The following is a 17,611-nucleotide window of genomic DNA, read 5'->3' on the forward strand; positions in this document are numbered from 1 at the left end:
TTTTTTCCCCTTAGAGTTGGCTGCCAAGTGGTGTCAAAATTCCCTCACACAATGGCCTATATAGCCGTTTTGTGGTTTGCCTATCATTAACTAGTATTATGTTGAAGAACTGTGGCATACATATGTGCCATCTGTTAGTAATCAGCTAATCCTGCTTGTTTTGCTTAATCCCTTTTACAATTCCCTTAACGTAACTTATAACACTCTAGGTACATAATCTTGTGTCATTGCTTCGCCGCTAGTTTGGATTCTTCCATCTCGTGCGATCATACAAGCACTAACCCACCAGATCCCACCAAAATTTTGAAGTTAAGCTTGCTTGGGCGAGAGTAGTACTAGGATAAGTGACCCCCCGAGAAGTCCTCGTGTCACGTTTCATTGCAATACTTGCAATAATATACAAGGCACTCAACTTAGCCTAAGATTTACCTTAGCCTCATCTCGCTAGTCTTCATGTTTCTCCTTGCCCTTTCCTCTTTTATCTTACAAATGGTATCGGGGTAGATCTTTAGTTCCACAATGGCTAGGTCTTATTTTTCCCTTAGTACTCACCCCATCTCGGTAGTTTGGTCTAATCCATTTTGACATCTCTCTAGAATGTATCCAAAACATTCTAGTTCCTTTTATCGTGTAGTTCTCATTTGACCTTATACTCAACATATACATATTCATAAGTTGCATAACCATTCTAATACAACCTGTATAAGGTAGACATAATCTTTTCGTCTCCTGGTTTATTCCATTTTACATATTCCACCAACTGTCCTAAGGCATTTATATCCGTCTCAATTCTTCTTACCATCTCAGTATTGATTCTCTAATTACCATTACTATGAATACGACCTTTTTAAGATATATTACAACCCTATATTTCATTCTTTTTTTACTTCTTAGGAAAATTTCGACAGTGTTTCCTCTATACTCCTTCCTATCTCAAAACCTGCACGCAGGAAATACTAACAATGCCTCACAGAGCCAACACATATATGCATATCATAGTCTATCACAGCCACATAGGGCGCCAAATATCAATAACAAAAGGATATATATATATATACAATAGGGTAGGGCCTGGATCTATCAATGCATACACATCCTGGGAGAAGATTAATAATATACCCGTAACCAAGCTTGATAGCACCTTCTGGCCCTGTTTACCAACCAAGGCATATATGCGATTCGAAGGACCACTAAAACTAGAAGCTTCGCCCCGGCCTCCACCATGACCTGCTGGTGCCTGCATACCCCGCTCCATAGGGAGCATAGCCACAGAAGAAGAAGGAACGGCAACTGACCTGGTAGGTTGAACTACACCTCCTAGACTACCTTTACATGGGCATTCTCTCATAGCATGGCCTTGACAGCCACAAGCAAAGCAAGCGTTGGTTGCAAAATGGTATTCCGTAAAATGAAACCTACCATAATGAGAACACCAAGACAAAGATAACCTCGATTGACGTGAACCCCTGTTTATCTGTAAGCCTAAAACCCTAAAGCTCTGACTGGCTCTTGAATACCTTTTGCTGCCAAATCTTCTACCTAGGAACTGCGGGGGTGCACTCTAGGCCGACTGAGGAGGATATCTACTATACTGTTGAGGCTGCCCGCCTCGGAGCTCGCCATAATACCCAGCTAATTTAGTTCTCTTCTGCTGGCTTCCATTATAATCTTTATCGAGCTGACACCCCCGATGCCGATCTTCCACCCCTTGTGCGTATGCCTGTACCCGGGCAATATCCATGCCTGGCTGAGAAGCCATGGCCATACAACTAACAATTAAGTAATGGTCTAGACCCATCACATAGCGATGCACCCTATCAACCATATCAGCTACTATAGTGGGCGCATGCCTCGCCAACAAGTCAAACTCAAGGCTGCAATCTCTAATGCTCCTACCATTCTGCCTTAGCTGTAAAAATTTATCAATTTTGGCCCATCACATTTCTGGAGCTAGGAAGTGGCCAAGAAAAGCTTCTACAAACTCGTCCTATTCTGTTATAAGCTCACCCTCGCCCCTCGATAATTCCCAAGACCTATACCAATTAATGGCTACATCACGCAACTGATATGACGCCAATTCAACAGACGCAGTTTTTAAGGCCCTAATTACTCTTAATGTACGCTGCATCTGCCGAATGAACTCCTGCAGGTCATCTATATGTCTCGACCCATAAAACTCGGGGGGTTATAATCCAGGAGGTCACAAACCCTCTAACTATATTGCCTATTTGCACCATCCAGCCCATGTCTCCGAGCCTGCCCTACCATTAATTTGGTTAGAAGTTGCACTATATCTCTCATAGTCCTTTCTTCTGCCCCTGGCTGTGGGGATAGAGGCTTCGGTATTGGGGTTTCCGAATCTGTAGTTGTTGCTTCCCTAAGCTCCTTTAAAGGTGGAAGCATAGTAAAGCTTGCCGACTGGAGCACAATCCTCAATATAGATTGGGCACGAGCCCTAGTAACTCTCAGGGCCTAACTGGTTTCCCCCGCCACCGACTTGCCCTTCTGGGCGGTTGTTACTTTCCTTGGAGGCATTACTGCAAACATAATGGTAGGTTAGTGAAAGGTCATCCTAAGAACAAAGCTCGATCGCACGATCTAAGAAAGAAAGAAAGATAACATCCTAAATGTCCTGTAGCCTCCTGTTTATAGATATGGTGCACAACACATCGATAAACAAGACTCTACTAGATACGGTCTATAGACATTATAGGAAGCACCGCTCTGATACCACTTTTGTCACGACCCAACCTCGTAGGCCATGACGGGTGCCCGAACTGGACACTTGTGTGTACCCTTGCTAACTATAAGGAAACCTATCTCTTATTTGAGTCATGGCGTGCCAATAGGAAAGACAATATATATAAGCCGATGAGGCTATTGTAACATATAGGTACAACTATTCACATATATATATACAACCCACATACATGTCTACAGACCTCTAAGAGTAAAAAGAAACAAAAACATAAGGTGGGACACGGCCCCCGCTATACCCTTGAACACACAAATATATACATCAATGGTCGGTACCAAAATCTAGGCTCCGATATAATGGAGCTATTCTTAAACCTGCTGGGTAGAATCCTAAGCTGGTGGATCCTCAAGTTGCGTGTCTATACCTGCAGGCATGAAATGTATCCCCCCCCCCCAAAGAAAAAGGGGTCAGTACGATATATGTACTAAGTATATAAAGCATAACATTTCATAAACGAAGTCACATCTGAAGTAGAGATCTAAGAAACAATATGATACTCAATAAGGCACTGTACCTGTGTCTGATGGCACATGGCATGTGGGGGCCCACTACCTTACTCCAGCTGCTGCCATATGGCACTTCCTCATATATTGCACCTGGCCCATTATGAGGCTTGGGGCCATAATCGTATATCATACCTCAACACTACATCATCATATAATATCATTGCATACATATACCGTACTCGGCCCTTCATGGGACTTGGTGTCATCACATTATCATATACCGTACCTAGCTCTTTATGGGACTCAGTGTCATCATATCATTATATACCGTACCAGGCCTTTTATGAGACTCAGTGTCATCATATCATCATATACCGTACTTGGCACTTTATGGGACTTGGTGTCATAATTATCATATACCGTACCCAGCCCTTTATGTGACTTGGTGCTATAATCATCATATACCATACTCTGCCCTTTATGGGACTCGGAGTCATAATCATCCTATTATCATCTGAGGCTCAATAAAACGATCATACTGGACTATCCTTTGAGGTTCAGAATGGTACTTATCCCAAGTTCCCTCTAAGTGTCATTAGGGGTCTTATCAACTAGAGTCTCAGGAATCATAGGCATTTATCAAGTAATGCTAAACGTCTTATGAAATCAAAGGCATTGGTCGTCTTAGAGTCCTTAGGAATAGGATCTTATCAAAGTAAGGACATGGGTCACTATAGCATTTATGAGCATATAGTCTTCTACACCCCAATTCCTATTTTACGTACAGAAGGCTCGAGGGTAGTGGCTAAACTACCATAAGAGCATTAACACCAGAAAATAAGTAAGGGACAAGAATCCTATTTGGAACATAAGAATAAGATTACCCCAGCTTGTATACATATCACTTACTTTTAGGATATGCCAAACGAGAAGAGAGGTTAGTTTACGTACTTACTACTTTCCATCACATAGAAGGCTTGAGAGTTATAGCTCTATTATTATGGAAGTTCTAACATTAGGAAGTTGGTAAGACTCATAAATCTTGCTCGGAGATTTATGGATGGGATACTCCCCAAAGCTTTCATCATATGATACTTATATCAAGACATGCCAAAAGAAGAGAGAGGATAGGCTTTACATATTTATGCCAACGACATGCCAAGAGAAAGAATAAGCTTTACATACTCTCTACTTTCCCTCATGGGGTCATCATATGCATATATCGTACCCAGCCCATCATGGCTCAGTGAATAATTATAGCATAATAGCATAATACTTATGTCAAAAGCATAGCAAGAGGAAAGAAGGATAGCTATATTTACTCATGCCAAAGACATGCCAAGAGAAAGGAGATAACTTCACATACTTACTACTCTCCATCATATAAAAGCCTTGAGAGGCAATAACTCAACTAGTATAGAAATTCTACCATCGAGAAGTAAATAAGACTTATGATTCATACTTGGGGTTATATGAATGGAATTATCCCCATATTTCGTATATCAATCACTTAAGGCTAAGACAGGCCAAAAGAAAGAAAGGGTAAGCTTCACATACCTTTTCAAGGATTAATCGAAATCCGGCTTGTCTTGATACCTCCTTAACCTATTTGAAATGAAAGTAATACAAAGGTTAATAGCCTTTCATTTTCCAATAACCCACTCTACAACCAAGTACTAATAGGAGTCATTTCCTATCTATTACCCTCGACTAGTTTGTTACTAGTTACGAAGCTACAAAAAATTGGGCAGCATTTCCACCATAACTTTAACATCCCCGAGATTTCAACTTGGACACAGTGTCAACAACCATACCAACAAAAACAACCAGAATCATATACACAAGTAAATTACTTAAATATTATACAATACAAATTCCAAACAACTCGCCCGAAGATACGATATCAAAATAGAGTTTTTAATTTTTATTTCGCAAAACCTTTAACAATACGAAATGGAGGGTCTTTTGGATGAAACCAGAAGTACCCACACCCATTTTAGAAAACTTTCCATCCCTGCAACATGCCATCCAACCAGCTGCAACCGCAGCACCACAATCACAACATACTACTCTACTTTAATTTAACTACAACTACTTCAATTTAGTTTGTTCCTAACGTCAACCATCTTTATGCAATTTTTCCACTTCCAAACTTTTTTAAGACATTTAATATACTACATAAAAACATCATAAAATCCAATTTGAAAGTGAAAACCTTACCTTACCCGAAACTCGTCAAACTCGTCAAAACTTACCGCGGAAGTTCCTTTAGCGCACCTAAAACTTTGTGGCTGTTTGATAACATTTTGGGCTGATACAAATCATAAATTTTCATTAATAACACCTTCATAACATCTTGGTGTACCCTAGATAATTAATTCACGGAATGAAATCGGAGAACTTACCCCTTTTTGGCTCCAAATCTGTGGCTCTCTTTCTTAAGTTTAAGGTTTCTCCTCTCTCTTGTTCTAGATTTCTCTTCTCTTCTTTTTGTCTCTAGAAGTCTCTTGATAAGAATGAATAGAGGATAAGTATGAACTAAAGTCATAAAACTTATATATAGGCCACTTTTAGGGGTGATACAGGTCAACCACTAAGTGGTGACATGTGTCAAGCCCTTATAGGGCCAACGCACCACACCTCCAACCATGGTCTGCCATGTGGAATGTGGGGGGACACCCCCTTACTCCAGATGATGCCATGTGTCACTCCCAGCTTCTTCCATGTGGCACTCCATCATGCTTCTATGTGGAACCTTCTTTTCTCCCTCATGGATTTGTAATCACGTCTTACTTTACGAACCTATGTAATCCTTGCTACGTAAGCTTGGTATGTACTTGAGTAACTTAAGCATGTAATCTTTCCAAGTTGGTAGCTTACGTAAGTAAGTCGAGTCCTACGACTCATTATTTAGTCTCCAACGTCTTCCGGATTCTTACAACTCTATTCCCCATCTTCTCTATTATGGGGTATCTCATTCCCCCTTCCTTAGAGTTGTTTGGTAGCATTATAGATTATCCAGCTCACATGGTAACTCTTAAGAGCTTAAGATTTCTTAAGGAGTCTTAAAAAGCTTTAAGAACATTAGGAAACCTTAAGAAACTTTAGAGGCTTACGATCCTTCCAAGAAACTTAAGAGCCTTTCAAGAGACTTAAAAACTTTTCAAGAGACTTAAAAACCTTTCAAGAGACTTAAGAACGTGTTCCAAGGTACAAAAGTACAGGTTGTAACATAAGGAATCGCCAAATTTTTTTGAAGATCATGATTAGGGAACTAGGGACTTGGCGAGCATAGGGTCAGGTTGACGACTCGCCAACAATATTCTACAAGATAATATACCTTGCCAAGAAGTTTAGAGATTTTAGCATGGGAGGAAGGCTTTGGGAGAGGGGGGAGCATGATCGGCAAAATATTGACCAGGTCGATGTGCTAAGTCGATCTCATCAAGATCATTAGAGGATTTTCCTTTAGAGTTCAAGAAGATAAGATCGAAAGCAATGAGAATTGGTGACTCATCGACTAAGTCGGCCAGCATGACTATCTCACCCATTTCAACCCGACAATTATTTAATTGGGGTATTTTAGTCAATTTCAACTAATTTAGTCCCTAAGATATATCATTTTAAGCCTATATTCAAAACCTAAAACTTCCCAAACCCTTCAAACTTCCCCCATTCCTTATCAAATCAATAATCCCAATAATTCTCACTCTAAAAGGACCATCTCAAGTTCTTCTTCAATGTTCAAATTAAGGGTTTTCAAGGTCAAACTCAAGCCTCCAATTCAAGTGCATTTAAGGCTTTGATTTAGTCAAGGTACGTGGGAAGTCATCTATGGATCCTTCTAGGGCTCCAAAGATTTTCTCAAATTTCTTCTTTATGAACTCTATTTTTAAGCCTTAAATCTTAAGAAATTGCATTGGGTCAATTCAATTATAGTTTCTTTCACTATCATTGATTTAATTATGCATGAATTATGTTGAATTGCATGATTTCAAGTTGATTTCCATGGGCCCATGCATTATGCTATTTTCAAGTATGGAATTATGAAGTTATGATTCGAATTAATAAAGTATTTATGAAAACTTATGATGATGATGAAATTATGATTTTTTAATGATGTTTCAAGCAAGTATGTAATTCTCACACATTCATGTTAAAGAGGTGAAAGGTTTTTTTACCTAATCACGGATTCATAAGGATTAAAAAGTTTTCTCATTTTTGTATGAATCAATCATGTTAATGAGATACTCTTATGACCCTTTTATGATATTAGATTGCTATTTATTATAGGCATTTCCTAATGATGTTAATGAGTAGGTTTTAATAAATTCTGTTGGAATAATAACTAAGCACCGATAGGACTTTAAGGTGGGGTTCGGTTCGGAAGCTCAAGTAACGAACCAAGGAAATCCTATTATATACCTTTAGTCCCTAACAATGTTGCCCGCATAGGTTTGATTTTATGGCCTAGCTAGTGGATCCATAAATAGCTCAAGTTAAGATATTCTCATGGAGTCTTCCTAAGCAGGTATCCTCTCCCTTCTCGATGTGGGAGTTACATTAGATTCCATTTTATAGATCGCATTGTCTTAAGTGTAGTTTAAGGTCCTATCCCACAAAAGGCACATGTAAAGGTATAAATTCCCATTATGTTTATGATGCATTGACCACATGACTATGATATGACTTTCAAATATTTTCAAGTTCTACTAATGCTTTATGATATTGTTTATGCATCCCATATTCATATTGCTTGTGTCCTATTATATTTGTTCATTCATACTTCTCATATACTTAGTGCATTCCATGTATTAGTGCATACTTTTGCCTACATCATATCAAAATGTAGGGTCGACAATCACGCATCTCCCACTCATGGCTAGAGTCTTATATTACTATCATTACTTGATTGGTGATTCCTTAAGTATCGAAGGCGTAACCAACACGTGTCTTATATTATTTTATTTTGCCCCATCTACTAGTAGAGGCATGCTAGATGTTATGGAGTCTATGTTATCTTCTTTATTTTAAAGTTTGAGTTTGGTTCCTCTTTTACCGGGACAATTATGTTTAGACCTTTATTTCTTCTTTTATAAGGTTTATTGTTACATCCATTACTTACCTTATCTATGCGATATGGGCTAAGAGTCTTGGTTGGAATCCATCGGGTTTTCGATCATTGTGTCACGCTTGGGCCTAGATTGGGTCATGATAAACTTGGTATTAGAGCATAAGGTTTAAAGTGACCTAGAAAGTCTAATATTCCACATCAAGTAAAGACTTATTCATAGGTGTGAAGCACGCCACATCTATGGATTAGAAGCTATGAGGTATTTTAGAAAATTCCACTTCTTTCATGATCTTATTGTGTGATAGATTTGAACTCTAAGGCTTTTCCCTCTAACACTTTCTCTTTTCAATTTTAGAACTATGCCTCCATGAATAATCCCCATGCGAAGGAATATTGAGGACGAGCAATAAGCTCCAAATGACCCTCTAAATAAGCAAGTCTCATATGTGGAGTTTTGAGACACTTTCCAAGTGCTTGCTTAAGCGGTGGTGGCTTAAACCAATATAAAGGTATTTGCTATCGTGAACCCAAATGTGGGTAAGGCGGCAACAAGGGTTCATGAGAATGAGTCCCCTGGAGTTTCATGGGTCCAAAGTGGATGAGAATCCACAAGAGTTCATTGAAAGTATTCACAATATTATGGAGATTATGGGGGTTAGTCCGGTAGAAATAGCGGAATTGATCGGTTATCAATTGAAAAGTGTTGTTAGAATTTGGTTTGAGTGGGCTAGAGAAGCAGATCCTATTACTTAGGATGAGTTCAAAGAGGTATTTCTTGATTCTTTCTTCCCTCTGGATCTAAGGGAGGCTAAGATTTTAGAGTTTATTAGCATGAAAAAAGGTAGCATGAGTGTGAAGGAGTATGCCCTCAAATTCACCCAATTATTAAAGTACACCTCATTTGTGGTATCCGACCCTAGAGCCCATAATAGCAAATTAGTATCGGGTGTTTCGGACTTGGTGTCAAAGGAATGCAAGATTGCTATGATAATTAGGGAAATGGATATCTCAAGGTTCATGACTTATGCTGAGCAAATTGAGGATGAAAAGCTTAGGGAGAAGGCAGAGGAGCCCAAGAGAACAAGGGCGATGGTGGTGACTTCTCATGCTCTAGGTCCAAAAATGGTGGTCGTCCTCAATTTTACCAAAGGTATTAGGGACAAAATTCTTCAAACACTTTGTCTCCAAAGTTTTAAAAAGAGGGGGTGTCTAACCCTAAGGTTCAAGGAGGAGCTCCGAGTATCCAAGTCATTCCTCCATGTAAGAAGTGTGGAAGAAACCACAAAGGAGAATGATTGGTGGGATTGAATACATTGTAGAGCTTTCATTCGATTCAGCAGAGTATTACTTTGGGTGGCAGTCATGCCAAAACAGGTTTTATGCTTTAGAGACTCGTCAAAAGTTAGAGGATTCCCTCGATGTTGTGACAAGTATGTTGAAAGTCTTTGACTTTGATGTTTATTCATTGCTACATTTGGGTGCTACTTTATCATTTGTTACTCCTTATCTTGCTATAAAATTTTTTGTTAGTCCCGAGATCTTGTTAGAGCCTTTTTCGGTATATACTCCTGTTGGTGATTCAGTAGTGGCTAAAAGCGTTTATAGAAAATGCCCATTTTTAGTCTTCATTAAAATCACCTCAATGACCAATTTTGATGATATCCTTGGAATGGATTGGCTACATGCATGTTATGCTTCTATTTGTTTTAGAACCTTGTGGTCAAGTTTCGGTTTCCTAATGAGCTAGTCCTAGAATGGAAGGGTAGCAATTCCGTGTTTAATAGGCAACTCATCTTGTGCCTTAAGCTTGAAAAACAATTTTCAAGGGCTGCATATATCATCTAGTCTGGGTTAGGGATACAAATTTTGAAGCTCCTACTCTTGAGTCAGATTCAATTATTAATGAGTTTTCAAAAGTATTTCTTTATGATGTCCTTGGTATCCCTACGGAAAGATAGATAGACTTTGGTATTGATCTTCTCTCTGATACCCAATCTATCTCTATCCATCCTTACCGAATGGTTTCGGTGGAACTTAAAGATTGAAGGATCAGTTGAAAGATTTATAGGATAAGGGTTTAATTAGATGTAGTCTCTCTCCATGGGGTGCTCTAGTCCTCTTTTTTAGAATAAAGGATGGTTCTCTCAGAATATATATCGACTATCGACAATTGAATAAGGCCATAATTAAGAATAAGTACCCTATCCCAAGAATTGATGACTTGTTAGATCAACTTCAAGGAATGAGTTACTTTTCAAAGATTGATCTTCGATCGGGTTATTATCAACTTCGAGTAAGAGAATATGACATTTCGAAGATGGCTTTTAGAACTTGATATGGTCACTTTGAATTCTTGATTATGTTTTTTGGACTAACAAATGGTCCTGCAGCTTTTATGGATTTGATGAACAGGGTATTTAAGTAATATTTGGATACGTTCGTTATTGTGTTCAGTGATGATATTTTGCTTTATTCTCGGAGTGAGGTGGAGAATGCCGATCATTTGAGGATTGTGTTGCAACTCCTCAAGGATCGTTAATTGTTCTCAAAATTTAGCAAGTGTGAGTTTTGCTTAAGATCAGTTGCTTTTCTTGGCCATATTATCTCTAGTGAACCTATTACAGTGGATCCTAAAAAATTAAAGCGGTTAAGAATTGGTGTAGACCTTTGTCTCTTTCTGATATCGAAGTTTCTTGGGCTTAGATGGTTATTATAGATGGTTTATGGAAGAATTTTCATCCATTGCATCACCCTTGACTACTTTGACTCAAAAAAACGTAAAATTTCAATGGTCCGAGGCATATGAAAAAAGCTTCCATGAGTTAAAAGTTAGAGTTACATCTGCTCTGTTGTTGACTTTTTGTTGACTTTACTGGAAGGGCCGGATGGGTTTGTGGTTTATTGTGATGCTTCAAGTGTTGGTCTTTGTGGTGTTTTATGCAAAATGGAAAGGTGATTGCCTATGCTTCTAGACAACTTAAGGTGTATGAGAATAACTATCCGACCCATGATTTGGAGTTGCCAGCGATTGTGTTTGCCTCAAAAATTTGGAGACAATATATTTATAGTGTCTATGTTGATGTATTCACCGACCATAAGAGTTTGAAATATGTGTTTAACCATAAGAATTTAAAACTTCGACAAAGGAGATGGCTTGAGTTGTTGAAGGATTATGATATGAGTGTGTTGTACCATCCGAGTAAGGCGAATGTGGTTGTCGATGCTCTTAGTAGATTTTCTATGAATAGTATTGCCCATGTAGATGATGAAAAGAAGGAGTTAGTTCGTGATGTTCAAAAGCTATCTCTTTTGGGTGTTCACTTGGTTGATTCAAAGGATGGTGGTTTTGTTCTCCAAAATAGTTCTGAATCATCTCTTGTGGCAGATTTTAAAGCAAATAAAGATAGTGATACTACTTTGGTTAAGTTGAAGAAAGCATTTGTTGAAAATACCTTTGAGTGTTTCTCCCAAGTGGAAGATGGTGTATTGAGATATCAAGGCCATTTATGTATTCCCGATGTTGATGGATTTAGAGAAATGATATTGTCTAAAGATCATGATTTGCGGTATTCGATTCATCCGGGTTCTACAAAGATGTATAGAGATTTGAGAGAGGTGTATTGATGGAATGGCATGAAAAGGGATAGTGTGGACTTTGTAGTCAAATGTCCTAATTGTCAACAAGTGAAGGTTGAGTATCAAAACTCGGAAGCTTTAGCTCAAGATATTGAGATTCCTACTTGAATATGGACTTCATTACAGGTATGCCTCGTACTTGTTGGAAACAAAATTCAATTTGGATTGTTGTTGACCAAATGACTAAGTTGGCCTATTTTTTTCTCATCAAGACTTCTTATTCGATCGAGGACTATGTTAGACTTTGTATTCGTGACTTCATTAAGCTTCATGTGTTCCATTATCTATCATTTCAAACCGAGGTACTCAATTTACATCTCATTTTGGAGATCTTTTCAAAGAGTCTTGGTGCTCAAGTGTCACGACCTGAACTAGGGCCAAGTCGTGACAAGGCGATCAGGATTACAAGTTATCCCAACCAAACTATCTTAGCATACATCGAATATATAATGTAAAGAAACATAGTAAAAATGCAGAAGAAAAATTCAAGGCAATGGGTCTAAGGGATAGAAAACTCAATAGATGTCCAACCGGACTACATTACATAGCATCTAAACATGCCTCTAGTCTAATCTATGATGGGAGCTTAGGACAAGCTCCTAGCTCAGCCGAAATAGAAAAAGAAAGTCAATGAAACTATGTGAAAAGAAAGTCATGTCCTCGATAGAATGAGGACTCACTAACTCTTTGATATCTAAAGCACTCAAGCCACGAATCAGATGATCAATGTCCGCCCATGCATTATGAGATAATGTAGGCAAAATATACATTAGTATATAGAAGGTCTTAAGTATATGAGATATGCATGAATAACTAATAGGACATGAACAACATGACATGTGATGCATGACCAATATCATGAACATGAACAAGGCTTAAAAGTATTTCTAAACATATGAAACTCATGGTCAATGAATCATAAACTTTATAGTAAATCTCATAGCTTAACATTAAACTTGTATGGGATAAGACCTTTAATCGACATCTTAAGACCATGTGAGCTATAACATAGAATCTGATGTAACCCTTATCGAGAAGAGGGAGGCTACTTTTCCAGGGTATACTCCATCATGGTACTCAACTCAATTATGCTATATGTGGTTCCAATAGCTATGCCATGAAGGCAACCTACGTGGGCAACATAATTTGGGACTTTCTATTGCTACTAGGATTTTCTTGGATAACTAACTGCGTTACCGGACTGAATCCCACCTATAAGTTCTCTCGGTGCTCAGTCAATATCCTAACAGAATTCATAAAACATGATCATAACATTATAAGGAAAGATAGTAACTACCTATCAATCCATCTTTATAAAAACTTATTAGGAGTAGCTCATTAACTTTAGTGATTCATAGGAATCCATAACTTTGGTGAGAATTGTCCTTATCACCATCTTTAAACATGATTATGTGAAAATTGTACTTATCACACCATAATAACTTTCTTAGATCATAATTGATCATCATCATAACTTCATCATTAAAATCATAATGTAAACTTTAAATCATGAAAACTTTCCTTGAAATAAATTAACTCATAATCAACTCATGAAAATCATCTTTAACTTCATAATCATAACTTGGAAATAGCTTTATGCATGTGCATTCATAATTCAACTTAAAATCATGCAATTCATCAAAACTAGGGTTCATAAACCATTAAAAATTAAAGGATACTTTGACAAAACTTTGGGACTCCATGGGTGAAAGGAACCCATGGATCATTCCCTACATACCTTGATTGAAATCACTTAAAATTGAGAAGGAACCTTGAAGAAAATCTGAAAACCTAGATTGTAGATTGGAGAAGAATCCTTGAGAGAAATATATTTTTGCCTTAGGGAATTTTGGATAATGATTTAGAATGAGGGAAATTTCAAATGATTGGATAAAATAGGCTTGAACTTAGCCGTAATTGTGTCTAGGTTCATTGAACCAAACTTAGGGAATGACACAAATACCACTCATTAAAAATTGGGATATTTGACCTCGAATCTACTCCTACGACTTGTCCTCAAGTCTACGATTCATAGATTGACTCATAGTGCAGGTCTTTGAGAAGACCTAAAAATCGAGTTTTTGAACTTTCTATACAAGTCATCATTATGACTCGTAATCATGTCTACGAGTCGTAGGTTTAATCCATCCTGCAGGTCCTAATTTTTGAGATTTGGGGAGCTTCTGAAGTGAACCTACGAGTCATCATTACGACTTATCATTATGCGTACGAGTCGTCATCTAAACTCGTCTTGCAGTCCTGAAAACTTGCAAGTTTGTAAGTCTAAAGTTTTGAAATGGGACATCCTTATGACTCGTAAACAGGATGACGACTCATCCTATTGAGTCATAGGAACTCCCTCAGAGACTTGTCCTGAACAAGTCCAAGGACTTCCTCTACTACTCGTTTCTACGAGAACGAGTCGTAGGAACCTCTACAAATTGTAGAATAGGTCATAGGTCTGAAATTTGTTCCCTTTCTTGAGATTTCTCCTTTATTCTAACTTTTCAAATTCTGGGGTCTTACAATATCTCCTCCTTGGGAACATTCATCCTAAAATGAGAGTAACTTATCATAGGAAAGACATGGAATGAGGACTAGCAACCCAACATACAAATGAATGACACCTTAAAAATGCATAGAACATAAAATTTTCAAACTTAACATAAAACATGACTTAAAATCAACTTTCATGAACATACATGCATATGAAAGACATAGGAGGAACTGGATACGTAAGATTTTAATTAACTTGCATAAGAACAACTTACTAGGAGGAACTGGATATGTAAGAGTTCAATTAACTTGAATAAGAACAACTTACTACTTCAGGCTTGAGTAGAGAGGAAGAGGTACAGGTATCGTTTCATCATATCTGTCTCCGCCTTCTAAGTAGAACTTTCTACTAGTTAATTTCTCCATAATACTTTGACGGACACAATTTCTTTGTTTCTTAAATTCTTAACTTACCGGTCTAAGATTTCCATCAGAACTTCCTCATAAGTCAAATTCTCTTCAACTCTTACAGATTCCAATGGTTCAATGGAATTTGGGTCACCCACAAACTTTCCCAACATAGATACATGAAACACCGGGTGAACCATAGTTAATTCAAATGGCAACTCTAACTCATAAGACACCTTACCAACACGTCTCAATATCTTATAAGGTCCAACATATCTAGGACTTAGTTTCATTTTCTTGCCAAAACGCATTACACCTTCATGGGCAAAACCTTTAAATAGACCCAATCAACCACCTCAAATTCAAGCTCTCTCCTCCAAACATCCAAATAGGACTTTTGATGACTTTGAGCTATTTTCAACCTCTCTCTTATGAGTCTCACCATTTCCACAGCATCTATTACTAAATTAAGACCAATCAACGCCATCTCACCTACTTCAAACCATCCTATTGGGGACCTACATCTTCTCCCATACAATGCTTTGAAAGGAGACATTTGGATGCTAGAGTGATAACTATTGTTATAGGCAAACTCAATCAATGGCAAATGTTCATCCCAACTCCTTTAAAAATCAATAACACACGCCCTCAACATATCCTCTAAAGTTTGGATTGTTCTTTTGGCTTGACTATTGGTTTGAGGAAGGAAAGCGGTACTTAACTTAACATTTGTCCTAAGACCCTTTAGAAATGACTTCCAAAAGTGTGAAGCGAATTGAGTACCTCATTCCAATATAATAGACAAGGAAATATCATGAAGTCTCACCAATTCACTAGTGTACAACTTAGCATAAGCTTCGGCACCATAAGAAGTCTTAACCGGTAGAAAATGGGCTGACTTATTCATTCGATCTACAACAACTCAAATAGAATCATGTTATTTCTTAGTACAAGCCAAACTCGTTACAAAGTCCATATTCACATCTTCCCACTTCCAAGTAGGAATTTCAATGTCTTAGGCTAAACCTTCTGGTCTTTGATGCTCAACTTTAACTTGTTGGCAATTTGGACACTTAGATTCAAACTCGGCTATGTCCTTCTTCATGCCATTCCACTAATACACTTCTCTCAAATCATAATACATCTTAGTGGAACCCAGATGAATCAAATATTGGGAACTATGAGCCTCATTCAATATCAACTCCCTTAAACCATCACCATTAGGCACACACAACCGACCTGGATGATAAAGCACACCATCACCCCCTTGGGAGAAAGCCTCAATAGATTTTTCGACAACCGACTTCTTTAACTCAACTAACACCGGATCATGATCTTTTTTGGCCTTAACTTCCACCACAAGAGACGATTTTGAACCATTATGCACAAGAACACCTCCATCATTGGAATCAATCAAACGCACACCTAAACGTGCCAATCTATGAACATCCTTAACTAATTCTTCTTACCTTCTTCAACATGTCCAACACTATCTATAGATAACCGACTAAGAGCATCAGCAACTACCTTAGCTATTCCCGGATAGTACAACACACTCATATCATAGTCCTTCAATAACTCAAGCCATATTTTTTGCCGAAGGTTCAAGTCCTTTTGCTTAAACACATATTGTAAACTCTTATGGTCGGTAAACATATCCACATGGATACCATAAAGACAGTGTCTCCAAATCTTCAAAATGGCTTCCTGACCTCTCGATTTGGAATAGAAAAGACAACTATCGATTGCTCCAAGTGATGAGTCAGATAATTTTGTTCATACACCTTAAGTTGCCTAGAATCATAGTCTATCACCTTACCATATTGCATCAAAACCCAACCAAGACCAAATCTTGAAGCATCATTATACACCACAAAACCATCAGACCCTTTCGGCAAGGTCAAAATAGGAACGGTAGTAAGATGATCTTTCAACTCTTGGAAACTCTTTTCACAAGCTTCCAACTATTGAAAATTTACCTTTTTTGAGTCAACTTGGTCAAATATGACTAGATCGATGATAACCCTTTTATAAATCTTCTATAGTATCTGGTTGGGCCAAAGAAACTTCTAATACCCGAAGGGGACAATGGTCTAGGACAATTCTTAACTGCCTCAGTTTTCTTAGGATCAACCATAATCACTTCATTGGATACAATGTGACCAAGAAAAGCCACCTCCCTTAGCCAAAACTCACATTTATCGAACTTGACAAATAATTGCTTGTCCCTTAAAGTTTGCAACACAATCGTCAAGTGATTAGCATGCTCCTCCTCATTTCGAGACTATACCAAAATATCATCAATAAACACAATTACAAACATGTCCAAATATTGTTTGAATACCCTATTCATCAAGTCTATAAATGTTGCGGGGCATTGGTCAAACTAGATGACATAATTAAAAACTCATAATATCCATACCTTGTTTGAGATGCCAACTTGGGAACATTACTCTCCCTCACCCTCAATTGATGATAATCGAAATAGATATCAATCTTAGAAAAGTAACTTGCCTCTTGCAATTGGTCAAACAAATCATCTATCATCAGAATTGGATATTTATTCTTAATGGTTACATTAATCAATTATCAGTAGTCAATGCATATATATAGCTAACCATCCTTCTTTCTAACAAACAAAATGGGAGCACTCCATGGGGATATACTTGGTCTAGTGAAAACTTTATCTAACAAGTTTTTCATTAATTCGTTAACTATTTTAATTCTGCTAGAGCCATTCAGTAAGGAGGAATAAAAATAGGTGGAGTATCCAAAACAAGGTCTATGCCAAAG

General features: G+C 37.8%; 1 pseudogene; it reads left to right on the top strand.

Moving 5' to 3' along the window:
- The first annotated feature begins 258 nt into the window (after positions 1 to 258).
- On the top strand, positions 259 to 377 carry LOC129890975 (5S ribosomal RNA; annotated as a pseudogene).
- Positions 378 to 17,611: the final 17,234 nt, after the last annotated feature.

Source organism: Solanum dulcamara, chromosome 5 (genome assembly GCF_947179165.1).
Source record: "Solanum dulcamara chromosome 5, daSolDulc1.2, whole genome shotgun sequence".
Taxonomy (NCBI): Eukaryota; Viridiplantae; Streptophyta; class Magnoliopsida; order Solanales; family Solanaceae; genus Solanum; species Solanum dulcamara.